This window comes from Saccopteryx bilineata, chromosome 3 (genome assembly GCF_036850765.1).
Source record: "Saccopteryx bilineata isolate mSacBil1 chromosome 3, mSacBil1_pri_phased_curated, whole genome shotgun sequence".
Classification (NCBI taxonomy): domain Eukaryota; kingdom Metazoa; phylum Chordata; class Mammalia; order Chiroptera; family Emballonuridae; genus Saccopteryx; species Saccopteryx bilineata.
The window spans coordinates 85,461,174-85,488,819 of NC_089492.1; the positions used below are offsets into that span (position 1 = coordinate 85,461,174).

The window sequence follows — 27,646 nt, forward strand, 5'->3', positions numbered from 1 at the left end:
ACCTAGCCTTAGCTCTCTAGATTGTGGGAGGAGAAGAAATATTCTCCAGTTTTTTCTTTGCTGTGGCTGTGAAACAGATAATCCGTCATCTGGCTACTATGGAGTGAAGTGTAAATGGTGGTTTCTTCTGTGATTAGTTAGACTGGGTAGAGGAATTGTTACCCTGTTGCTAAGGAAAAAGGAAGGGGCTGTTCCCAGTTGCTATGGTGACAAGGTAAGAGCGTTCCCTCGGTACCGCGGTAAATTTATGAGGCTGGTTCATCTCCTTGTTGCTATGGTAACCTAGAGGGACTGTTCTCAGCGCCCCCCACCTCCTGCCGCCGTTGCTAAGACAAGGTGGAGGTAGGGCAGTCCTTCCCTCGCTGCCTGGTTGTCTTGGAGACGGCGGGTGCCCTGGCCCCGCCCCTCTCGGACTGACAGCGGTGGCCGCATCGCGCCTGCGCAGTGCTCTCTTCCCCCGCAGTCTCTGTGCGTTGAAGCCGGAGACCGCGGCGGCCTCTGCTAGGACTCTCCGCCCCGGAGCCGCGGGCCAGAGCCACAGCCTCAGCCGCAGCAACCCCGCCACTTGTCCTCTACCCTGCCGCCTCCACCGGAGCCGCCTCACGCACTGTGAGTCCAGGCCGAGGGGACAGACGCGGTGGGGCTGAGTCAGCGGGCGGCCCGGGCCCGGCTGGGGGAGGGGAACGGGACTGCCCCCTCGCCTCTCCACCCGCGCCCCCGCCCCCCTACTGCGTCTCACCCCTGCCCGCCTCCCTCCCTCCATCCCTCTCTCCGGGGTTCCCTGCGTCCACAGCCGTCAGGCCTCCGCGAGCCACTCCCCCTCCCCTTCCTTCCTTCCAGACCCACCAAGGGGGTCCCTCCCCACTGGATGCGGCGCGGCCGCACCTCCACTTGGGACTGATTTTACCCCTCATACTGCCTCCCGTGGGCCCTTGTTCCTTCTCCCAACTCCTCTTGGGCCTGACACCTCCGGCCTCTCTGGTTTTCCCCAATGCTATACCAGAAAAAGAGTGACAAGGGAGAGAGCCAGGATAGACTTGGGGGAGGAGGACAGCCTGTCTGCCCAAACCGTGGGGCCTCGGGTTTCTTTCCCACACGCTCCTGCCCTGGCTGGTGTGAGAAGCAGGTCTGGACAGTTCAGATTGGCTGCTAAGAGCCTGTGGGGCTTTCGGAATAGATTTTACTGAGAAGGGTTCAGCCCCAACGTAATCAGCTACTGTTTAGTGAACAACCCCTAGTGCATAGTGGCCTTCTAGTGGACTGAGGATTGCCTTGGTGGGTGCTGTGAAGAGGGACTAGCGAAGTGGAAGGAGGGGAAAAGATTGCCCATGGGAGCTGAAGTTCCTGCGCTTCCGGTGTGTTGTTGTGAATAAGCATCTTGCAGTAGTCCTTAAAATGTTTTTTTTTTTTTTTTAATTTATTTTGTAGTACAACCCTGGAATCTTGTGAGGTTTGGAAACAGGCCTGATATCATCTGTAGCAAGTGCTTACTGTTTATATGTCGAGGGGTTGTGGCAGGACTTGATCGCTCATGCCCGTGAGTTCCATGTGGTAACCAACTGGGTAATAGTGAGCTTTAACATAACACGTGCACATTGGAAAGGAACTGAGGTTTCTCCAGGGTGTAGCTCTGAGGCCTGTACCCCTGGCCTCCTACAGCTGTGAGTCTTTGTGGGGGCTGTCACCTGATAGGGCTTCTAGCATATTTGGACGATTTCCCTGGGTTATGTTTGCTACACGTCCACCTACCAGTCTTTCATTCCTTGATCTTGGGATAGAGAAAGATCCCAAATTGTTTCCTTTCTCTAGCAGAAATCGAGCTGAAGCCCACAGCAAGAAGCTGTCTCTTTATAAGCATGCCTCAGCTTGTGGGTTCCTAACTACTATGTGTGCACCTCATTGCCAAGTTCCTTTGATTCTTTTTCTTTTTTCCCCCTGATTTCCAGATTTCAGTATACTATTAGAAAATATGTTTAAATATCAGTCAGTTAAACCGTATATGAGTCTTTGTTTTTTTTACATCAGGCTGCAAAAGAAGTAAATGGTTCATTCCTAAAAATCATGCTGACGGATCCACTAATAAGGAGTTTCTGGAATTGCAAACAGTGAGAAATAACGATTTTGCTCCTAGACTTTGCTCAATCATGGCCTATTGGCAGCCTCCTCAGAGCCACTCCCCTCCCCCATGCCCATCAGATTAGTTTACAGTAGCAAAGACGGCTGTCGCCCTAGTTTTAAACATAGAGATGGAGTTCAGGAAAACTACAGCCTCCATGCAGCAGTGCAGTTTCTTCTGTTTCGAATGCCAGTCTGGGGTTTGGCGGGATGCACCTGCCTGTGGGACCATGGGAACTGTGGGGCCTGAGAGTTACATTCCTTCTGTGTGGTCCTCTCTGTGTCACATAGCTCACAGAAATACCCAGGCAGGGCAGGAGTAGACAGCTGTGCTGGAGAGCTGCTTCTCCTGGGTCAAGTGTATTTTGGGAATCAGCAATATTACTGGGGTGGAGGGTTGTGAATTAAGAAGCAAGAAAATGTGTCAAGGCTAGATAGATCAGGAGAGTGTGAGTAGAATGTTCCCTTTCTAATTTGCTGTGGGACAGTACATTTTCAGAGCATCACAGGGGTTTTTATATGAGTTAATTTGCCTTTGAAATCCATACCAGTGTTTTATGAGATAATGATGGAATGCCTTTTAGACTGCTACTGTTGGGAAACAGGACTAATACCTGTGTCTTACACATTGTCTTTCCAGTGGTTACTGAATGTTATTGTTAAGATTACGGAGATAGACATTATTTGAACCAAGTTAGACCTAAATCTGTGTTGTCCATGTTATGGTTTTGTAGCATTATATTTCCTTGATTCTAAGACAGTTGGTAAATTGATAAGCAGTTTACCAATACCTTTTAGATAGAATAATTTAACATTAACAGATCAAAATATGTATTTCGTTCTGAGATGCATCCTAATTTCAGGAATATGAATAGCCAGTAAGTGGCAAGACTTGAAAGAGGGATTTGTGTCTTACAATTGAGCAAGAATGATATTTATACTATTTCTGGGTGTGTGATGTTATTACTTACTTAGCAGCCTGCGAGTGTATGCATTGTGTAGACAGATTTCCTCAAGTCCGTTCCCCAAGCCGTGTATCTAAGATGGTTGGCTGGAGTTAGGCATGGTAGCTGGCTACTGAACAGAGGAAGGTTCCTATGTGGGGGTCCAACCCAAGGCCTTAATATGGTACCCTCCAGCCTGACCTGTGGTGGTGCAGTAGATAGAGCAGTGGCCTGGAACACTGAGGTTGCTGGTTTGAAACCTCAGACTTGCCCGGTCAAGGCACATATGAGAAACAACCAATGAACAACTGAAGTGAAGCAACTATGAGTTGATGTTTCTATCTCAAAAATCAATAAATAAAATCTTTTGTTTTTGTTTAGATTTTATTTATTCATTTTGAGAGAGAGAGAGAGAGAGAGAGAAGGGGGGAGGAGCAGGGAGCATGAACTCCCATATGTGCCTTGACCAGGCAAGCCCAGGGTTTCAAACTGGCAACCTCAGCATTCCAGGTAAATGTTTTATCCACTATACCACCACAGGTCAGGCCCAATAAAATCTTAAAAAATTTTTTTTTCAATATCTGGTACCCTCCTGAAGCTGAGCGAACGGTCTGGAAGCAAATGTCTTATGAGTTATACCTGAATTTAGCCAAGTAATACCTTTCAGAAGCTAACAGAAAATATAATTTTTGTAAACCAGAATGCATTTGCCCTGATTTGTTTACAGATAACATTTTTAAAAATCCTAAGACTCGTGTCTTCCTCCTTTAGGATGTTAGAAGTAGAGGTGACTTCAAATGGTATATAGTTCAGTGTCCTCATTTCCAGATTTTGACATGAGACACCAAAAATTAAGTGACTTGTCCAAGGTCACCCAACTAAATATAGCAAGTATGTGAAAACACTGTAAACTGTGTATACCATGCAAATAAACATTGGTGGTTATTAGTGGCTGAGTCAGGGTTAGAACCCAGATTTACAGAGGAGGGCTATTCTGCAATACTACATTGCTTCATCCCTCATGTTTAATATTCCAGAGGGTTTTAATAAAAATAATTTAGTCGTCTGTAATTAGCCCTGTAGACAAGGGCTAGTTTTATTGTCTGAAATGTTGCAAAGCCAGGCAAAATTCAGTGTTGCACTGTCTAATTAAATATTTATTCTTGCCACCTTAAAAATAATAATTTTTCCTTATACATTTCAACTTCAGAAAGGTTGTTCATTTTAAAATTTGCATAATCTAACATAAAGCAAATGTGAAGGTGGGGGTTTGAAGTGTTGTCAGCTTCCTATTGGAGAGGCCGCTGCATTCCAGAAAGCAAGCCAGAGGGGGCTGAGAAGGGGCCAAGAGGCGGAGGAAGCCGGATTCTCTTCCAGCTCCCAGAACATCACCTTCTGTAGTTCCTGGAATCCATAGGGCTTGCTGATCCCACCTCGGGAAAGCGAGACAGTCTGGCTTCTAGAAGAAGACAGACCTGAGTTTGAGCCCCAGTCCCTCACTCCCTGGCTGTGTGGCCTTGGGCAAGTTGTGGGACCTGAGTGCCCGATTTCCTCACCTGGAAGCCTGGAAGTAACTGTTTCACATGGTGATTGTGAGGATTAAATGAAAGAAAGTATATAGAGTACGTACTTAATAAGAGATAGCAATCATCGCTTTATATTACTAAAATATAAAATAAAAAATAATGCTTTCAAAATTTTATGGTGACTTAAATCCATCCTGGACCCTCTTTCAGCAGCCCCTGTCTCCTGACAGCCCTCTCTGTGTGTTTGACATGCACAGAGAGATTTGTCCTGTGAAGACCTGGCACTTGCAGCGTTATTTCAACTGCCAAAATAGGAGTATATGAAATGCCCCTTTGTCTCCATGTATTCAGCTGACCTGGTTATCTGAAAGACTGGCAGGGCAGGAGCAGTTGACTAGGAGAACACAGACTTGGTGTGTTTGTGTGCATTGTGGGGGCGGTTGGTCCTCCAGTTGAGCAGGCCAGTCTGGGGAGTGATCTTAATTTGAAATGAAAAAGCTGCCGAGCTCTTGCTTGTAAGTAAAGCTCATACAGCCTGCATGTCCTTCTTCTCCTGTGAGAGGTGTCGCTTTAATCTGCCTTTGCTCAGATCCGCTTCTGCATCCAGGAGATCTGGAGGGCCAGGGACAGGAGCTATCCATCTTGGGAGGGATGCCTCCTCGCTGGTGATCAGAGGTAAAGGGAGGTCAGTTTGGATGGCAGTGATTCCAGATGAGCTGAAGGCAGGCTACCAATAGTCAAGGAGCCAGTCCATTCAGATGGGAGAACACAAATGAATTTAAATTCCTATAAATCTCGTGAAGGAAGAAAATGCCCAGGAATAGCATCCAAAGACTGAAAAAAATAAACACAGTAGTGTTTTCCTCAGAGAAGTGAGATTTGGTTGTGGAGAGAGAAAAGGATTTTTACTTTTACTTTTTATATACTTCTTTTTTATTAAATGTATTAGGGTGACATTGGTTAATAGGATCATATCGCTCTCAAGTGTTCGTTTGTATAATACATGACCTGTATATTGATTGCATTATGTGCCCACCATGCAATGATATGCTTCTATATATGAATTGTTACAACAACCATGTGTGCTTTTGAATTTAATGAAGACCAATAGAATTGGTAGTTTTTTTCAATAAGTACATTTTGGTACAAAAGAAGCAGTTGCCTTTCCTTAGAGCCTTCAGCGCACGGGGCAGATAGGGCTAGACTGCTTCCTCTGAGCAGGCCGAAGCAGTGTGCATCAGACCAGGCTCTTAAGTGATGGCAGGACCCTCCCAACATGGCTGCTTCCCTGGCAGCCCAACATACTTCATTGACCTCCCACCTCAACACCTCCTCCTAGTCTTCTCATTTCCTTTTTGAGAATAATCTCCTTCTTCTTCTGACCAATTGAAATAATCATTACTACCTTAATAAGCTAATTTAATATTCAACTATTGATGAAAAATGGCACCATATCATGTGTGTCTATGGTCTTTATGAAAAATCCATGCCTCTTACTTAACATCAAGAAGGCTTGAAGTTTAAAGGAACCCCAGCTGAAATGCTGACAGTCTGTTATGGTGGCTGTGTTTTAGATCTGACCTGGCTGATAAAGCACACCTTTCATACAGAGATTTAGTAAGTGCTTCTCTTAAGTTTTACTGATACCCTGGCTGGTAGTGGTACAGTGGATAGAGCATCGACCTGGAAAGCTGAGGTCGCTGGTTTGAAACGCTGGACTTCTCCGATCAAGGCACATACAACAAGCAATAAACCAATAAAGTGAAGCAACTGTGCACTGATACTTCTTGTTCTCCTCTCCCTGTAAAATCAATAAATAAAATCTTTTTTAAAATTGCTGATAAACTATGACAAGTTTGTTAAGTGTTACTGAACTTTTAATCATCTCATGTTGTTGGGTTTCCTAGCCAGATGTCCCATTTATTATAGAAAGATGACACCCCTATCATTTGGACACTTGTTCGTTCACTCAGAAATTAGGATGGGTTATGCTGAGTAATCCACATTCCATCATCCAGTCTTCCCTTTGGCTGAGAATGTAAATTTGTATGACAGTTGGCCAAGTTGTGAGGCACACTTGGGCCAAGGATGATTTTTCCTCTCTATAGAGTTGACTGGCCGATATTGGCCTACACCCTAGATATTGTTCTCACTATCATCATGCCCTCCTGACTGTGATAAACTAGCCAGGTGTCATTACCTAACTCCTTAGCATAATTTTAGTGTTTATGAGCTCTGGACATTTCATTTGCCCAAAGTAAATAAAGACTTGCCTATCTAAAGTATGTTGACTGCATGTAAAATTATTTTTTTCTTGAAACCATTTTCTATATATAGGAGATACATACCACTGTGTGGTATGTTTAAAATAACTGAGTAAGAAGCATGGCTTCAAATCTGCTCAGTAACTTTTTTTTTTTTTGTATTTTTTCGAAGTTAGAAGTGGGGAGGCAATCAGACAAACTCCCGCATGCGCCCGACCAGGATCCATCCGGCATGCCCACCAGGGGGCAATGCTCTGCCCTTCTGGGGCATTGCTTTGTTGTGGCTGGAGCCATTCTAGCACCTGAGGCAGAGGCCATGGAGCTGTCCTCAGTGCCCGGGCCAACTTTGCTCCAATGGAGCCTTGGCTGCGGGAGGGGAAGAGAGAGATAGAGAGGAAGGAGAGGGGGAAGGGTGGAGAAGCAGATGGGCGCTTCTCCTGTGTGCCCTGACTGGGAATTGAACCCTGGACTTCCTCACGCCAGGCCAACACTCTACCACTGAGCCAACTGGTCAGGACCTGCTCAGTAATTTTGACAATATATATCAAAAGCCTTGAAGGGATATGTATCCTTAGATCAGAAATTGTCATTCCAGGAATATTTGGAAAACTAGAAGTGTATGTAAAAATACTTGTATAAGGATTTTTAATAATGCAACATAGTATCAAACATTTAAAATAACCAAAAGGGTTAACAATTAGGGATCGGTTAGGTTCAACTAAATAAAATACCACACAGGCATTACAAATCCTTTAGAAGAATATTTTTTGATATCAGAAACTTGACATAATGAAAAAAACAGGAAGTAAAATAATATGTTGAGAATGATACCATTTTTATAAAGGAAATTATGAAAAGGTACTAGAAAAGCATATGCCAGATCATTAGTGATTATTGTTAAGCAGTGGGATGTTTTTTCTTTAGTACTTTTTTTTTGTGACAGAGAGAGAGACAAAGAGAGGGACAGATAGGAACAGACAGACAGGAAGGGAGAGAGATGAGAAACATCAATTCTTCATTGCAGCTCCTTAGTTGTTCATCGATTGCTTTCTCTTTTCTTAGTACTTTTAAGAGTGTTCCAAACTTTTCTGCTTTAAGTAACTATAACTTTTATTACAAAATTTTTAAACCAGGGATTTACAGATTCCATGTAGTAGAGCAATCTCTAAGAAAATCACAAGGTATTTAATTTTTTATGATTATTTTGTTTTACTATTGTCGTGATTAATGATAAACACTTCTCAAAGGTGTTTCTTTAGATAGCTACTGCATTTCCTTTTGGAGAGAGACCATACCTGAAGTAGTACTGTGTGGGCCTGTGACTTAAAAACAACCTAGAAACTCCATCTATCTAAACAAAGTCATCTACCTTGACTCAAATGAGATGTAAAAAATTTAGCAACAGAAAGTGTTCTAAGACAGTTTCCTTTGTCTCTTTAATTTTGCTGTTTAAATTTATCAGAATTTATCGGGTTTTGGTAAAACCCTGTATTCCACAGGGCTGTTTTAGGTGGGCTCTCCCTCCCCGTTTCTTCAGATTATCTGGATTCCCAGTTCCCCAGGGTCTCGGGGCCTTATTTGAGACTTTCAGGTTTGGTGGCTGTGTACCTATCGGAGCTGTCTAACTGTCCCCAGGCCTGCTGCATCCACCCTCCTTCGTTTGCTCTTGGGTGTATTCTGACCAGCTGTCAGCTCAGAGGCCCTTTTTCTTCCAGGGATATAGAAGGGTGGGTGCCTGCCAGTGGCACCTGATAGGCAGAAGCCCTTTGCAGGACAGGCCGGGCAGCTCCCTCTTTGCTGCACCAGGTCCCTGGAGCCTCTGGTCATGAAGGGAGGGGCTGGTCTGGCCGCTGTCCTCTCACCTCATCTTTCCCTTCCACATACACACCATACGTTGCCTCAGTGGCCCGGTCAGGTGGACTGATACCTGCCTTCTACCAGTGGTGGAGTCTGCCCAGCTCTGAGCATTGAGGACCTGGGACTTAGAGTTGAGGGCCATATGGCCTATCACACAGCTCAGCCTGTGCTGCAATAGGTGTTTGCTAAGCAGGATCTGCCTCTTCTTCCAAATGGTCCTACTACCCAAACACCTGTCCCGAGTCGGGTGGAGGCCTTCCCTGCCACCTGGGGTTATTAGTGAGTTAGTCTTTAGGTATGACTGCTGGAGACGCTCCACTGCTCCGACAGTGTGGTTGTCAGAGAAGCATTCATCTTCTCTTGAGGGTGGTGTTGTCCTGGTCACCTTGTAATTTAAATGGTGTTTCCTGACTGGTAAGAAATAAAATCTTAGCTGTTCTGAGTCAGCAAGATCATAGGTGGACTTATGAGTGTTGTGCTATGCAAAAAGGGCAGGCCTTGGGCCACTGGATGAAATTAAATATCTTTTCCCATATGAGGAGTGTTTCACTGAAGGCTTATCTCCGGTGGTGTAATATGTACTGTGTAGCCAGACTTTTCCGCAGCACAGACTGTTGGCAGACAGCCGCCACCCCCTGCCCCCCTTCCCTGCAGATTATTGCCACTTATCAGGGACTCTGATTTAGTCTCTGATTTGTTCTGATTTTAGATGGGTACTGTTCCCAGTGTTGGCATCCTATTAACACCTTTAAGTGACAGGACCACTGCTAAGTACAGAGGTGTTGTGCTGGCCCCAGAATAGCAAGGTGTGTGCAGTATTTCAAGACTTCATAAGACTTGTATTCCCCAGAAAGTATAGTTTATAGGTTTGTAGGTTATTCATATAAAGTTGCATATTGTCTTCACAAGATATATTCTTTTTTTTTTTTTTTTTTTTTTTTTTGAGAGAGAGAGAGAGAGTCAGAGACAGACAGACTGGAACGGAGAGATGAGAAGCATCAATCGTTAGTTTTTCATTGCACGTTGCAACACCTTAGTTGTTCATTGATTGCTTTCTCATATGTGCCTTGACCGTGGGCCTTCAGCAGACCGAGTGACCCCTTGCTCGAGCCAGCAACCTTGGGCTCAAGCTGGTGAGCTTTTGCTCAAACCAGATATGAGCCCGCGCTCAGGCTGGCGAGCTCAAGCTGGCAAGCTCCAGGTCTCGAACCTGGGTCTTCCTCATCCCAGTCCGACACTCTATCCACTGCGCCACCACTTGATCAGGCCACAAGATATATTCTAAGTACAGTCTCAATAAATACTCTTCAAGTCTTTTCTGTTTTGTATTCTTAATCATTATGGAATGTAAAAGAAGTGAAATTTAACCCTGGCCACAAGGAGACAGTAGTTTGGTTTGGAAGGTAAGATGAATGAATGGAACAATTAGTGTGAATGGTACAAGATGTCAGTAACACATCTGTGGTGCTTTATTAGATAAGACATAGTCTTTGCCCTTCAGAAACTGAGCTAACATTCTGGCCAGTGAATTGGACACAAAAATGATATAAGTCACTACAACACAAAGGGATTGGGACTCCAGCAGTGATGGGAAGGGTGCTTTGGTGACTGAGAAAGAAGAGTGCCCTGAGCCTGGGAGAACCAGGAGGGCTTCAGAGAGGGCAGCACACTGGAGCTGAAGGCGCGGGGGATCCTGTGTCCTGCCCACTAGAGGCCAGATGAAGTGTAAGAGAGTTCAGGAAAAAGAAATGAAAAGAACTGTATTCTATGTTGTGGGTATGACAGTCTAATTCAAAAAGGATTCTGAGAGGAAAATAATCGTTGTGAACTGGAGTAATCGGAAAAGACGTCATAAAGGAAGCAGAACCTGAGCTTGCCCTGAAAATGCGTAGACAGGACAGCAGGTGGGCTTTCCGCGAAGGACCAGAGGGAATGTGTGTGATGAGGACTGTAAGAAGGCTGCCCTTACCAAATGGAAGGCGTGAGCTGGTTTTGAGTTTGGGACAACACTGGTGACATTAACCAGAAGTTAGGAAGTTGAAGAGACAGTTTGGAGATGAGCTTAGTTTTTGACATGGAGAACTAGAGGTGACAGTTGGAGAGATCCAGGTGCCTTGGTCACATAGAGATGGGATGAGATTGGGTTGGAGCTACAGATGTGGGAGTTTATAGCACAGGAAGGATGGTTTCCCTGAACAGGGATCTCTCCAGGGATCTTGGGTACAGAATGCAAAGCCCCGAGCTCCAAGTAATAAGCTTTGTGAATTGTCCACCATTAGGAAAAAATGTGAAGAGATGTGAGGAAGTTAGGATGGTTCAACCACAAGGGAAGAGAAGATACTGAGAACTTCAGTACTACCGGTTTAGCTAGACTTAAGGATTTATCTAGAAGAAAATCATGATGATTGCTAACACTGTTAGTCCAGTAGTAACACTGGAGATAGAAGCCAGATTGCATGGTTAAGGGGGAAATTGGATAGAGAGAAAATAAAGCCAGTGAATGGTCACCAGACTATCGCAACAAGGAAGGGAAGAAAAGTAGTAACCAGAAGCAGTAGGATCAAATTTCTTTTTTCTTTATAAATAAATTTTTATTAATTTTAATAGGGTGACATCAATAAATCAGGGTACATATATTCAAAGAAAACATGTCCAGGTTATTTTGTCATTCAATTCTATTGCATACCCATCACCCAAAGTCAGATTGTCCTCCGTCACCTTCTATCTAGTTTTCTTTGTGCCCCTCTCCCTCCCCCTCCCCCTCTCCCTCCCCCTCCCCCTCTCCCTCCCCCTCCCCCTCTCCCTCCCCCTCCCCCTCTCCCTCATTCCGTCCCCCCCCTAACCACCACTCTCTTGTCCATGTCTCTTAGTCTCTTTTTTTTTTTTTGTATTTTTCTGAAGCTGGAAACGGGGAGAGACAGTCAGACAGACTCCCGCATGCGCCCGACCGGGATCCACCCAGCATGCCCACCAGGGGCGACGCTCTGCCCACCAGGGGGCGATGCTCTGCCCCTTCGGGGCGTCGCTCTGCTGTGACCAGAGCCACTCTAGCGCCTGGAGCAGAGGCCAAGGAGCCATCCCCAGCGCCCAGGCCATCTTTGCTCCAATGGAGCCTTGGCTGCAGGAGGGGAAGAGAGAGACAGAGAGGAAGGAGGGGGGTGTGGAGAAGCAAATGGGCGCTTCTCCTATGTGCCCTGGCCGGGAATCGAACCCAGGTCCCCTGCATGCCAGGCCGATGCTCTACCGCTGAGCCAACCGGCCAGGGCCTCTTAGTCTCATTTTTATGTCCCACCAATGTATGGAATCCTGCAGTTCTTGGTTTTTTCTGATTTACTTATTTCACTCCGTATAATGTTATCAAGATCCCACCATTTTGTTGTAAGTGATCCGATGTCATTTCTTATGGCTGAATAGTATACCATGGTGTATATGTGCCACATCTTCTTTATCCAGTCTTCTATTTTTTTTTTTACAGTGATTAAAGCCTTTAAGCAAACTCTTGGCCAATACAGCAAGAATCCATAAAAGAGTAGTGTCCTTACCATGTTCACCAAGTCCAAGTTGGCCCCAACATCATGCCAAATCCCTGAAAAATGCAACCCAAACCCAGTTCAGTCTGTTAGGAGCTGTCACTAGGAGCAGGAGTCCAGGACAAGTCCACCTCCAGGAAAAGTCCGCATGGCACTGGAATTGTTGTCACAATCCTATACTTTGCAGCTCACATTCAAGTCCCAATGACCTCTGCTTCTAGCTGGTAATGATTCAGGTAGACTGGAAAAGCCATCTGCAGCATGTGTGGAGATGGAGCTTCTGTTCTCCTCTGCCTGGAGAGATGAGACCAGGGTGCCTTTCCCTGGAGCTCTGTGACTGTGGCGTGGTAAAGAGAACCTTGGGATACACTAAGTTCCCGCCACACGAGTCTCTCCTGGCTGCCCTTTGCTCCGGGGAGCTGGGCAGCCCTCTCCACGTTTTTGCTTTTCCTACCAGTCTCGATGTGGCTTCTTCAGTGTTCCTTGATTGAAGAGTCCTCTTAGTTTAGTCCAAAGTTGGTTTTTCCAGATGATAATTCTTAAAATTATTCTGTAATCCACTTTGGTTCTGGGAGGTGGATGTTGGTACATCCGCCTACTCCAGCGCCATCTTGTCTTCTAAAATCAGGATCAAATTTCTTATTGTTATAAATAATTCTATTTGTTATCAACTAATATATATAAAAGTGTAATAAGTATGTCATTTTTGTTTATATATATTTTTATGTATTAAAATGTACTTCATCTGTAGATTTCTCTATATCAACATAATTCATATATTTACCACTCAATATCCCATTACTTCTGTGGTATCCCATCATACTGATACCAAAGTGTGCTTAACCATCAATCTACTATAGTATTGAGCAGTTGGAGTATTTCCAATGTTTTTCAGCTGTAAATATCTCTGCTGGGAACATCACTGCTTTTTTTCTTTTGTGGGTTATTTTTTTTAACTTTTTTCTTTAAGATTTTGTTTATTCATTTTAGAAAGGAGGGAGAGAGAGAGAAGGGGGGGGGAGGAGCAGGAAGCATGAACTTTCATATATGCCTTGACCAGGCAAGCCTGGGGTTTTGAACCGGTGACCTCAGCATTCAAGGTCACCACTTTATCCACTGCGCCACCACAGGTCAGGGTTGTGGGTTATTTTTTCATAATATACCCCACAAAGTGAAATTGTAGAGGCAAAGGGTACACATAGTATTGTTGTTGTATTTTATTGAGATGTAATAGACATATAACATTATGTTGGTTTTAGCAACTTCCAAATATATAATGTAGTATTGCTGACTATGGTCACCATGCTCTGCATTATATCCCCAGGACTTACTTATTTTGTAACTGGAAGTTTGTACCTTTTGATCACCTTCATCCATTTTGCCTCCCAACCGCCACTCACCTTCCCACCTCCCACCTCCCACACCATCTCTAGCAAACACCATTCTTTTCTCTGTATCTTTGAGTTCAGTTTTTTGGGCTTTGTGTTTTTTGATTGATTGGTTTTAGATTCCACATATAAATGAGATCATATGGCGTTTGTCTTTGTTTGACTTATTTCACTTAACATAATTCCCTCAAGGTCTGTCATGTTGTCACAAATGTCAGGATTTCCCCCTTTTTATGGCAGAATAATATTTATTTATACATACATTTATATGTGTATATATTACATTTTCTTTATCTATTCACCCATCAATGGACACTTAGGTTGCTTCTATGTTGTTGTTGTTTTTAATGGTGATCCAACCAGCTTACTATTACATATTGACTTGGAATGATTTCTGATAACCAGGAGAAAGGGACATGACAAGAGAAAAATAATCCAGGTGTGAGAGAGAAAGGGAGTCAGTAAGAATGGTCTTGAGGACACCAGGGAAGAGATAGCTTTGTGGGAGAGGGAAGGGGGGACTGGTAGGAGTGGGTGTGGCTTTCTCTGGTCAAGTCCCGAGGGCATGACTGGAATTCCTGCTAAGAAAAGACTGTTTCTGCTTCCTGAGGTATGGGATGGGGTCTTGAAGGCCTGAATGAACCACTGTGAGAAATGAGCCTGGGCGTATGTGAGATGAATAAAGGGTTTGTTGCACAGGGCTGAGTTGGACCCGTGAATTAATTCATAATGGATGAGGTCTCCAAAGCGCTCTGGCCTGGAGAAGCAGCAGTGAGGGACGGAGGATGGCGTGGGGGGCTTGAGTGTTTGGGGCAAGCTTCCTGAGGACACAGACTTGAACAGGGCAGTGAAGCAGCTGGCCTGAGGTCAGAGGTGGAGGGAAGCGCCTCCCTAGAATCCAAGGCCGGCTCTGGTTGTCAGCAGAATGAAGGGCAGAGTAATTACAGGCTCCGGTGAGAACAGAAAGCTGGTTTGGAATATGAAGGACACGCCATGAGGAGATTATTGACAGAGAAAGATTCTAATTTAAAAATTTGGGAGAGGCTGTTCTTTTAATTATTTACCTTTGTGTAATGTTTGGATTTTTTTTTTTACATGAGCATGTTATTAGTAGTAACATTTTTAAAACTAATAATTAAAATCTGGGGAGTAGAGGTGTGCCTCCAGGGTGTGGCTGGATTACTCTGGGACCTGCTGAAGAGATGGAGGAGGATCACAGAGTCTGGCTGGGTAAGGTGTTAGACCTGGGAGGTGTCTCTGCATGCCAATCAGTAGGTGCCATGGTCATAGCTTGTCACTATGGAGTGACACCTAACCACTGGCCCTTATCTACCCAGGCACCAGTAAGGTTTGAAACATGACGAGACCAACCTTGCCTAGGCTTGACAGTCATATTTTCAATGGGCTGTTGTGGAAGTCTGCCTGTTTCCAACTCTCTGACCAGGTACCATACCGAGCCATTCTTCTCCGGCCTCTGAGAGTGAAGGCTCCTCCTCTGGGCAGATGAAATGCCTTGCCAGGAGTGTGGTTTTGTGAGTGTAGTATGGGTTCCGTGTCAGCCTCGCTCATTTCCCCTCCTTAAGTGCATCGTGCAGTGTGCAGACTGAGCAACTGCATAAAACAGCCCTGTTTCTTTCTTGCCTGTTCTGAAACTTGGCCTGAGGCCTGTGCCTCTTCTGACCCCTCCTCTTCTCACATCCTCCGACCATCCCCTTTGACCCTGACCCTGACCCTGACCGACACCCTTGGTTGTGGCCTCTCTCTCACACGCAAGGTTCACATTATCATCGTGCCGCACAACTGGAGCATGACACAGCTCACCATGCACAGCACCCACAGGAGGTGGGGACACGCGGGAAGTCAGGTGTGGCGTCACTATGGGAGATGGAAAAGCTGGGACCCACACTCTGCATTCTTTCCAGGCCCTTCGGCTGACTCTAAACCTTGCGGGGGTGTTTTGTGAACGGCTTGTCATTAAAGCCAGGACTGAGCAGGACTATGGCTCCCTGCCAGTCCCTACCAGGAAGGAACAAACGGCTTGCAGTACAGGCCTCAAGCCAGGATGGGGTAGGAGTGAAGGTGCCTTGTTTTGCGTGAAGAATTAAATGGGCTCTTTGTAAACATAGCCTCCTGCCATTGTTCTTTTCTCTTTTTTCCTAGTCAGCCTAGGTGAAAATAATTAGCCTTTGGCCCATAATTAGTAAAATGAAGAGGAAGACTACAACAAATAGACTGCAGTACTTAAAAGAACCTTGGAGTTTGGAGACTTGGGTTTAGAGTTATGTGGACTTGAACATCAACATCTCTCCTTGATCCCCAATTTCCTCTTCTGTAAAATGAGGAGTCTTTGTAAATGCCGCTCCTGTTGCCTGGAAGTTCTTTCCTGGCCTTTTTGGACTAATTCTCCTTCTCTTCCATGTCTTGGCTTAACTGTCACTCCCTCAGGGAAATGTCCCATGACCTGCACCCCAGCTCTGCTCCAGGTTGGGGCCTCCATGACAAGGTTTTTTATTTTTTTTTATTTTTATTTTTTATTTTTTTCATTTTTCTGAAGCTGGAAACAGGGAGAGACAGTCAGACAGACTCCCACATGCGCCCGACCGGGATCCACCCAGCACACCCACCAGGGGCGACGCTCTGCCCACCAGGGGGCGATGCTCTGCGCATCCTGGGCGTCGCCATGTTGCGACCAGAGCCACTCTAGCGCCTGAGGCAGAGGCCACAGAGCCATCCCCAGCGCCCGGGCCATCTTTGCTCCAATGGAGCCTTGGCTGCGGGAGGGGAAGAGAGAGACAGAGAGGGAAAGCGCGACGGAGGGGTGGAGAAGCAAATGGGCACTTCTCCTGTGTGCCCTGGCCGGGAATCGAACCTGGGTCCTCCGCACGCTAGGCCGACGCTCTACCGCTGAGCCAACCGGCCAGGGCGACAAGGTTTTTTATATTGTGTATCACAAACATTAGTTGGTTATGAGATCAATTTATTGAGTTGTAATCATCATTTTGTGTGTGTGTGTGAGAGAGAGAGAGAGAGAGACAGGAAGGGAGAGAGATGAGAAACATCAACTTGTAGTTACATCAGTTTTTAGTTGTTCACTGATTGCTTCTCATATGTGCCTTGACCAGGCAACTGCAGCCAAGCCAGTGACCCCTTGCTCAAGCCAGCGACCCCTTGCTCAAGCCAGCGACCTTTGGGCTCAAGCCAGCGACCTTTGGGCTCAATCCAGTGACCTTTGGGCTCAAGTAAGCAACCACGAGGTCATGTCTATGCTCCTTTACTCAAGACAGTGACCCTGCACTAAAGCTGGTGAGCCTGCACTCAGCCGGATGAGCGCACACTCAAACTGGTAACCTTGAGCTTTCAAACCTGGGACCTCAGCATCCCAGGTCAATGCGCTGTCCACTGCCCCACCACTGGTCAGGCTGTAACCAGCATTTTAAAAAGGAATAGACCAGAAAATATCAGAGCACATCACTTAGAATAAGAGTAAGAATTGTTTAATGAAACTTTTGTTTTATTATATATGTCTGTATGTGTTGTGTTTGTTTATATATTGGATTGTAATGTAAAATGTATTTTTTACTTAAAGGTTGAAAGACATTGATTGCTTTCAAAACACTCTAGTCTGTATTTTTCCTCTACAGCACAAATAATTATATACGTACTTGTACAATTATTTTATTACTGATTACCCATTTCACTAGATAACAAGCTCTATGAGTAGAGAACCAAGACTGACTTACTCATCAGTATAAGACCTAGAAGTAGTTGAGGCTCAATAAATAATTGCTGGCTGAGTGGATTTCAGAGGGGTACTTGTTGCCATCCTCTGTCTGTGAAGTGGTTCCCAGGAGTGAGTAGATAGCAACTGCAGCAATAGACCGAAAGGCCCTCACATTCATCCGCAGCGGACAGGAGTTACAGAAAGAGCAGTTCTCTGACTTCGCAGTCTCCAGGGGGGCATGGCACTGGAAGCCCAGAAGGCCCACAGCAGCTCCTCCCAGAGGAAATGGGGGACAGGATGCCACCACTCCAACCCTATCAATAGCTCTCACTTGGGCAGAGTTAACTTTGCAGTAGGGAAGAGACCGGCTGTTGAGAGAACAAACCCACCACATAATCTGTTTTTACAAAAAGAGGAAGTCGACTAGTCAGGTGTAACTTCTCCCAAGGGCTCATTTCTCCTGGGTTTGGGCAACCAGATCCTGACCCAAGAGCCTGCTGGGTTCCACAGGTAGACGCCAGAGCTGCTTTGCTCCCCACAGCACCCCCACCCTGACTGTGCACTTCCAGAGAACTGATCTCCTGGAGGTATCTTTCTGGACCTAGCCAGTCTACCAACAGGTAGAATAAGTGCTGTGCCTTCCCACATAGATGGAACAAGCCTCTGGTTGTAGCCCAGAGAACTTCCCATGGCCTGGAAGGCTCCATCAGCAAGACCCAGCCAGGCGTTACTCTGGCCCAAAGCTGTTCTTGGATGATGTACTGAAGGTCATAACTCAGAGGACTTTTGCCTCTGAGGCCCTCGTAAAGGCATTGAGAACCCAATGATAGCACAGGCTTTGTTAGGAGTATTTAAGGTCTAATTTGCCCCCTTATCTTTAGTATATGTGCTGCCTAGGAGCACTTGCCCCCTTATCTTTAAAGTTCATCATTTGAACGTTTCTGCCAGCATCTGGCTGTTGGGAGAAATTATATTGCTTGCTGCCTGGAGCAGATGACCTCTTTGAGAGGGCTGAGGGAATAACTAGTTATTTTAGACCTCCCAGAACTGTTAGCTGAAATAACTCAATTTATACATTGCTCTCAGCTTGATTCTGTGGAATTGACAGCCCCTTCTAACTGCCTCCGCAAAGAGGTAGGCAGCCTTTCCGCTTTTGTACCAAAGCTTTCCCCAGCACCTAAGCTGCAGTGGGGCTGTGGACGACTGAGAGCAGCAGGAGCCCTTGCCTGCAGGTGGCCCTAGAGCAGCACTGCCTCCCCTCTCCCTGCTCCCGGGCAGGGATTTCGGGTTTGGAAAGAGATTCCTCAAACGGGTGCAAAGTCCTCAGGTGTCTCACTGAAGAACACTCTCAAGAGTTTTTGACTTCCTTGTGTTACTCTCACCCTGGTAATCCAGACATCCTAATTTGCATCCATGCATTAGCTTTACCATGAATTAAAAAAAAAAATTATTCTCAAAGATTACTATTATCTTGCCCGTATTTTCAGAGAACTTAAGAGCATTGTGTGTTTAATGCCTCTAGTGTATCATAGTCATCACACACTCCTTTTTTGGATAATAAATGTAAGTCAAAATTGCCTTTTAAGATATTTTTAAATTGAAAAATTACAGAAATGCAGAAAGCAGAAGTCTTCTATAACCTTGCCCCCCAAGGAGAATCACTGCCATTATTTTGTTGAACGTTCCAACTTTTTCCCTACACACATACTAATATATGGTTTCTTTTTAAAAACATGAGATCTTACTGTTTTTCATTTATAGAAAAGCTGGAAAAGATAGAAAAGAGGAAATGAGAACATGGCATCAAGGGCCGGCTTGGGTGGGCTCTAGTGCTGCCCCCGTCCCAAACCCAAGGAAACATGCAGCCGGATACAACTGGCCAGTGCTATGGCCAGTGCAGCTTAAAGACCCTCTTGTCTGTCTCTCTTGTCACCAGATTACCAGCCCTAAGACCCTTCATTCAGAAAGCAGTTGCCACCCTTGCTGTTTACTACTGTAAAACATTATTACTGCGTTTTCTTCCAGTTTTTTTTTTTTTTTTTTTTTTTTTTTTTTTTTTTTTTTTACAGAGGCAGAGATAGACAGGGACAGACAGACAGGAACGGAGAGAGATGAGAAGCATCAATCATCAGTTTCTCGTTGTGCGCGTTGCGACTTCTTAGTTGTTCATTGATTGCTTTCTCACATGTGCCTTGACCGTGGGCCTTCAGCAGACCGAGTAACCCCCTGCTGGAGCCAGCGACCCTGGGTCCAAGCTGGTGAGCTCTTTGCTCAAGCCAGATGAGCCCGCGCTCAAGCTGGCGACCTCGGGGTCTCGAACCTGGGTCCTTCCGCATCCCAGTCCGACGCTCTATCCACTGCGCCACCACCTGGTCAGGCATCTTCCAGTTTTTAATTTAGAGTCATATACATTTAGGGTTCTTCCAGTGGTCATGTTCAAGTCCCAGTGTAAGATACATGTGGAAAACACTTCCCTTTGCCCAGGTAACATTATATTTGGTTTTGGTTTTGTCCCCAGTAGCACTACTTCTAAGAGACTGAAATAACATGTCAGGGAATTTGTTTTGAACTTACCCCTGGGAGGTGCTTTTATGGAGCATGGGGGTAATGACTTGTTAAAGAGCAGAATAAAACTCTGCCTTAGCTAGACTGACCTGTAGGTGTCTAAATGCCCAGGATCACTAGCTTAACTGCCTGACTTGACTGAAACATTTAGGAAAGAGAAGGGACATTCCCAGATCCCGAATTCTCCCTTCTCTACCCTAGGTATTAGCTGCTTAATACTGTTTAGATAGATGTGCTTCATCACTGAGAGAGGTTAAGATATGTTGAAATTCTTTTCTCCCAATTAAAGTCAGACAGAGTCTCACCCAGGCCATCCTCCCAGTTGATGAGATGTTTCACAATATTCTGGTTCTAGAGTCTCTTCTGTGCACCTTTCTCCACATGCACCTACCCAAGGAGGGTTCTGACAGTGTAGGTCTGAGTGGGTAAAGCCATTCTCATAGAAAGAACACGGAAGAAGTCAACTCACAAGCCCACACCTCAGGTCTGCCCAGACAAGTGCTGCCATAGGGCAATCAACAGAGCCCAGAATGACTCTCATGAATGAGAGAACAAAGTGGGACTTCTTAGCTGAGAGAGTCCAAGTGAGAGGAGATATGATCCATCTGTGTATTAGTTTTCTATACAACTCACCACAAATTTAGTGGCTTAGAACAACACAGATCTATTATAGTTATGAAGGCTAGTTGTCCAAAATCTTTGTCAGCGTGTATAGTGGACTGAAAGGTAACTCCTAGAACCGTGATTATTACCTTGTATGGCAAAAAAGGTGTGATTACGAATTTTAATAGGAGAGGCTTATTCTAGATTATCTGAGTGGGTCCTAAGTGCAACCATGTGTATCCTTTTAAGAGGAAGGCAGAGGAAGTTTTGAAAGGCAAGAAGCAGTGTGACTGCAGAGGCAGAGACTGGAGTGATGTGGGCACAGCACAGAATGTATGGAGCCACCAGAAACTAGAAAAGGCAAGGAACAGACTCCCCCTAGAACCTTCAGAGGGAGTACAGCCCTGCCCTGCTGACACCTTGATTTTGAACTTCTGGCCTCCAGAACAGTGAGGGAATACATTTCAATTGTGTTAAGCCACCCAATTTGAGGTAATTTGTTAAAGCAGCCACAGGAAACTAGTATAGTAGGCCAAAACCAAGGTGTGGGCAAGGCTGTGTCTCTTCTGGAGGATGAGGAGAGAGTCTGTCCCCTCAGCTGCCTGCACTCCCAGCTCAGGTCCTGCAGCCCAGTACCATGTCTTCTCTCTGACCCTCCTGCTTCCCTCTTGTAAGGGCCCTTGTGATTACATTAAGCCCGCCTGGATAATCCAGGATAATTTTTCCATCACAAAATCCTTAATTTAATTTCATCTTCAAAGCCCCTTTTATCTTTTTTTGTGTGTGTGACAGAGACAGAGAGAGAATTAGACGAGAGCTAGGAACAGACAGGAAGGGAGAGAGATGAGAGGCACTTTAGTTGTTCAATGATTGCTTTTTCACATGTGCCTTGATCTGGGAGGCTAGAGCAGAGCAAGTGACCCCTTGCTCAAGCCAGTGACCTTGGTCTCAAGCCAGCAACCTTTGGACTCAAGCTGGTGAGCCTGTGTTCAAGCCAGCGACTTCGGGGTTTTGAACCTGGGTCCTCCGTGTCCCGGTCAGACACTCTATCCACTGCGCCACCTCCTGGTCAGGCCTTTGACCATTTAACGTAACATATTCATTCAGCAGTCCCAGGGATTACGAGGTGGACACCTTTGGGGGCCCACCACAATCTGTATAATTCTAATGGGTGTGGATAGGAATGGTGGATCTGTTCACCACATGCCTGAGTGTTCGAATTAGGTGCCTGCCCTGGAAGTTAGAAAGGCAGTGTCAAAGGGAACACTTCTTCACATAGAAGTAGGAAACGGGAAATGCATTACCCTCATAGGTTCTAGGCAGAACATTTAGAAGGGTCGAAGTCAGCTGTGCTGTAAAAGTGGGGTATGAATGAATGTGAGCTGGGCAAACTAAAGTTGTCCCTTTAAGCTTTTGAAATGATGGTGATGTATAAGGGGGTTGGGCATCTTGTACAGCACTCCCCGTTGGTCCCTTTCAGGCAGACTAAGCTGAATGGGGCCTGTAAGGGCATTTCATGCAGCTGTCTGTCATAAAGCTGGTGCCTGTGAAGACACAGCCCCTGGGATGAGCCAAAGGAGGAGTCACAAAATCCCAGCTGGTCCTGGGATTAGAGGTAATGGGGCAGGTTCATTGTATTGAGATAGCTACCCGGCACAAAGGAGATGTCATGACTCCATTCATAAAAGATGAAAGTGCGGGCCTGTTGTCAGAAGGGACAGTGAGAACTCCGGAGTGCATGACCCAATAGTTGTTCTTGAAGGAGGATGGAATTACTCGAGGCAGTTTGAATCTACATCAAGACCATCAAAAGCAGTTTCCATTCTGCTTCTGCCTGACTCTCTAGCTCTGAGAAATAACCATTTCTTCCTCAGAAGTAAAGAAAACTTCCTACTTGGAGAGGATGGGAATGCATTAACTATTAATGTTTATTTTCATATTTACAGATGAAAGACATGCTGACTTCAAAGAAGTAGAGTTGGGACTGGGGAAGAGAATTAATTCTCAACATTAAAATTATCTACTAGAAAACACTCATGCCTATTTTGAAAAAGTTTTTGATGGTTGAATACAAAGTTGGAGAATTTTCAAAAGAGAGGTGACAACCAGTAAAGGGATCAGAGAAGAATTCATTAGGACAGAAATGTCTGTGTCCCTAACCACTCAAACTCATTTCTAGGGCAAGGCATTAGACAAAGGTGTTCTGCATGCTTGTGAAACACAAGACTTATGGTGAATGCCTTGGAACCTTGCCAAATAATTAATGACTTAATTCTGCTTCAGCTCCTCTTTTCATAACACCAAGGCCTGAAATTCCAATTAACAAATTTCACTTTAAAAACAATCGGCTCGTGACCCTGGCCCAGTAGCTCAGTTGGTTCAAGTGTCATCCCGATATGGCAAGGTTGTGGGTTCGGTCTCTGGTCAGGGCACATACAAGAATCAACCAGTGAATGCATAAATAAGCAGAACAACAAATCAATGTTTCTCTCTCCCCCTCACTTTTCTTTCTCTCTAAAAATCAATTGAAAAGACAAAAGCAGGATGTTGGATACCTGCTAAAGCAAGGTAGGGGACAAAAAAGAACCCATCACCCTAGGGCTACCTCTCTGTTGGCCTCCAGAACACTGCTGGAGGCCAGGTTCTAAGGACCAGAGCCATTATTACGGGGTGTGTCTCTTGGCCCACTGGTCTGAGCAGCCATAGTGATGTGGCACCAGTATCTTTCACAGGACCAGCATCCTGACTTGGTGCAAGGGGAGGCTCCTCCTGGACCATTTTTACTGCAAGGACATTCCTGCATCTCAGCCATGTGTGATGGCATGAGATAATATCTGTCCTAGTCTCTAGCTTTTTTTTTTTTTAATTTGCTTATATGATTATCGAGGTAAAACACTGCATACATTTAGCTGCTTTTTAAATGGTGGCGGAAGAAACCAGTTAACTGAGTGGTCCTCCATAGCTGTGGCCCTTCACTGAGATTTTTTTTAGCATCCTTATGGAAAGGCAGCATATTCCTTTATATTTGTTCCTCAAGCTGCTTTACTCTATCATGACATTCTGGAATCCAACCAGTAAGAAGACTGAAGCTGTTGGAAATTAGGAAAAATTGCAATATCCAAACAAAACATGCTTTTTCATGACTCAGCTTGCTTCCAGTCAGACCACTGTCTGGATAACAGTGATGGGAGCAGGTGAATGGGAAATTTGCATGTGTTCTTTATGGCAGGGTGGTCTGAAATGTGGTCCTACAACTGATTCACCAGGAAAGCCTGTGAAAAACGCAGACTCCTGAGCCCCAGCCCAGAACTGTTCCTCACCAGGGGTGGGCTCAGGGATCCACATTATTAATGGACAGGCAGGTGATTTTTGTGCTCCCACAATTCCTAGAATGTCTGCTCTAGAGCAGTGGTTTTCACCGCTGGTCTGCGGACTGGTGTCAGTCCACCAGAAATTTCATGCCAGTCCACAAAAGAGTTATCCACCCTGATGTATGAAAATCATAGCGGTACATGGGTGAAGATTCTTGATTTGAAAGGCTTTGTCCAAAGCCAAATATGACTCTTGCTACTCCTTAGCAGAAAAATAATTCTGCTCTTCTCTTTCTTAGACCTAGGAAAGAGTTGTGCATTAGCTCAGCACCACTGTATGCTTAAGTCCCAGGTTCATTATTCATTCTTGCTCTCTGGCAGGCACACAGCTCACCACTTCAACATTTTTATAAACAGATATGCAATTACAGCACCCTAGTCACCCAGACCGACACAGAAACAAAGCCTTTAGATTCAACAGTCTTTGCCTCTTTCATTGTTTCATGGCATTTTGAAGTTATTTTTGACACCCTTAGAAGAAAAGGCTCTGTGGAATTTCTGATGGCTGTTTTGCAGATTATGAAACACCCACTAAGCTCCGGAGTGCCTGGGCAGCCTCTACTTGGCTGTGGTCAAGGAGAGAAATGACTTGTCTCTGCTGTAAGCTGGGTGCAATGCAGGCTGTTTTCCATACACTGTGTTGAATGATGAGAAAAGTGATAGAAAGTCTCTGTGATTCAGGGGAAAGGGCAGTAATGTCATGAACGGAATAAGAGGCACCCTTGAATCTGTCTTCAGCTTCAGAATTGACTCACCATGGTAGGAAGGTGAGCTTTCTGGTGCTCTATTTATCCTTCTATATAATGAGGTTATTACCTGCTCCCATTGCCCAATCATGAGATCAGTATTGGGAATACTTTGAACTTCTCAGGTGAAAGGTAATAGATTGATAAAGAAGATGTGGTGCATATATACAATGGAATATTACTCAGCCATAAGAAATGATGGCATTACCATTTATGACAACATGGATGGACCTTAAGAACATTATGCTAAGTGAAATCAGTAAGTCAGAAAAAGCTAAGAACTATAGAATTTCAGACAGAGGTAGGATATAAAATAAAAAAGTGGTTACCAAAGGGAGGGGGTGAGGAGAGGGGAGTAAAGAGGGCCAAATATACAGCAACAGAAAGTGATTTGACTTTGGATGATGGGCACACAATGCAATGAATAGTTCAAATGCTATAGAAATGTTTACCTGAAACCTATGTCTTCCTATGGACCAATGTCACCCTATTAAATCTGATTTCTAAATATTTTTTTAAAAAAAAGAGGATATAAAACTACAAAGTAAAGAGTTGGTGTATAAGAGGATGCTAGAAGACGAAGAATGAGCTGGCTAAATGAGAACAAAATGTAAGGACGTTAAGATTTTCTAGTCTGCTACCTGGAGACTTTCTGGGCCTCCCTTTGCCTGGCTTCTGTGAAGGACGGTGTGACTACATACGGTCACCGAAGGAGAGGCAGCCTAGTGTAGTAGGTTAACAGCAAAGACTTTGAGGCCACCAACCTACTGAATCAGAATCTCAATGTAGGGGATGGGGCAGCTGCAGCTTTAAGAAATTCCCAAGGGCCTGACCAGGTGGTGGCGCAGTGAATGGAGCCTCAGACTGGAATGCGGAAGGACCCAGGTTCAAGACCCCAAGGTTGCCAACTTGAGCGCGGGCTCATCTGGCTTGAGCCAAAAAAAGCTCACCAGCTTGGACCCAAGGTCGCTGGCTTGAGCAAGGTGTTACTCGGTCTGCTGAAGGCCCACTGTCAAGGCACATATGAGAAAGCAATCAATGAACAACTAAGGAGTCCTAACGAAAAACCGATGATTGATGCTTCTCATCTCTCTCCGTTCCTGTCTGTCTGTCCCTATCTATCCCTCTCTCTGACTCTCTCTCTGTCCCTGTAAAAAATAAATAAATAAAAATTTTAAAATATAAAAAAAAAAAAAGAAAAAAGAAATTCCCAAAGTGACTCTGTGCACATCAGTTTGAGGAACAGCGTGTCCTCACCAGACCACTGATGGTCCTCAAAGAGGCTGTGTGTTTCCACACCCTCTTCCATGCTAAGCCTGCCCCCACTCCCTGAACTACTTCTCCCTCATGCTCCCTCCCCCGTACATGCATCACAAGCATTTTCTCTTGGCTTTGCCTGCTTCTAAATGAATTTCAACTCTTCCTTCAAGGCCCAGATCACATATCACCTTTTGCCCAAAACATTCCCTAATCTTTTCAGAGAAATTCATTATTCCTAGATACAAATGAATACACAGCCATCAAAGACAGTGCAGTGAATCTGTATACTCTGCATAGTAAAGTAACCATGGTATTTTTGAAGGAAAGAAAAGACAGTCACAGAAAATTTACTACTTTATTTTTGTTTAAACAATGGAAAAATATGTTTGCATGTAGTTTGAATATATATTAAAAGGTCTGAAGGCTACACATACCTGATACCAGGAAATTTTGCTTTTTTATTTTATACACATCTGTATTATTTGAATTTTAATGCCACTTTTGTAATTTTTCAAATTCAATAATAATTTCCAGAGAGTAGTAGTAGTTCATACAATTACCAGGGAAGAATTGATTGATGTCATAGCCCTTGTATATGATGTTACTGCTGTATGTCTCTCTCCACGATTTAGCTGTGGGCTCCTTGATGCTGGGAGCCTTGTCCTGTTCACCTGTCCACATCCATGCCCAGCCTGTCCCTGACACTCAGTGGGTACACAGTGCATGCTTACTGAGTTTAAGAGCTCTAGAACAGAGTCTTGGTTGGTCAGCCCCAGGGACAATCAGGTCCTGCTGCTGAGGCACAGCCTACCAGCACTTAGCATGTCATCCTAGTAGAAGGACAAAGCAGAAAGGAAGTGACAGTGGTGACTGAGCCAATACAGCCCACAGCCTTGATCACAAAATAAAGATGATGGTAGTGATAGGGAGAAGATCTTTGGGAGTAGCAGTGGCCACAAATGGTCTGTGGGTCGCTACCATTCTTGATCTTTGTCTGCCTGCTTCAAGGTAACTCCTACTCTAAAAAAAAAAAAAAAGGCACAATAAAACTTCCCATTCACTTTGTAAGGGCCCTACAGAAATAAAAAAGAAATGGGTTCATTTTCAGTTTTCTTAGTATCTCCTTTCTATCTCTGTCCCTCCAGAATCCTGCAATCCTGAGATTGCCTAAATGACCTCTCTGGAAAGCCCTGGCAACTTCTAGGCATCCGCTTCCAGTCTTACATTTCTAGATCACTCTCTCAAACTCTTAATCAGGCCAGAGGTACACGGATAATAACTGTCTGTATTCGCTCCATTCTACTAAAATTAATGAGCAGTCTTCCTCTCCTTCCCTTATTGAAATAACTCACTGTTATAAATCATGCTAGATTTTTCACCTTGACCTTCTTTGTCCACATATGTGAGAACTGATTCCCCGACCATCTCACACATATCCTTCCTTTGTGCCAACTTTCTCTGAGTAGCAGGTGTGTATAATTGTTTAATTTCATGATTTTGCAAAATCAGAAACTATTATTCCTGTAACTAAGGGAGAAGAATAAATGAGATATGTTTGTGTTTATTATATTTACATCTAAAACCTATAGCTGCCTGCCTGACCTGTGGTGGTGCAGTGGATAAAGCGTCAACCTGGAACGCTGAGGTCGCCGGTTCAAGATCCTGGGCTTTGCTGTTCAAGGCACATGTGGGAGTTCTTTCTGCTCCTCCCCACCCTGCTCTTTCTCTCTTTCTTTCTCTCTCTCCCCCCTCCCCT

At 44.9% G+C, this 27,646-nt stretch overlaps 1 protein-coding gene across 2 annotated transcripts in view; it reads left to right on the forward strand.

Annotated features, from left to right (window-relative positions):
- The first annotated feature begins 445 nt into the window (after positions 1-445).
- MAPRE3 (microtubule associated protein RP/EB family member 3) overlaps positions 446-27,646 on the forward strand; it is a 55,906-nt gene continuing 28,705 nt past the window's right edge. The window contains exon 1 of one of the 2 annotated variants that reach the window (XM_066266717.1): positions 446-609. The gene's annotated coding sequence lies outside the window, so the exon portion shown is untranslated. The remainder of the gene's footprint in view (positions 610-27,646) is intronic. The other variant, XM_066266719.1, reaches the window with a different exon arrangement.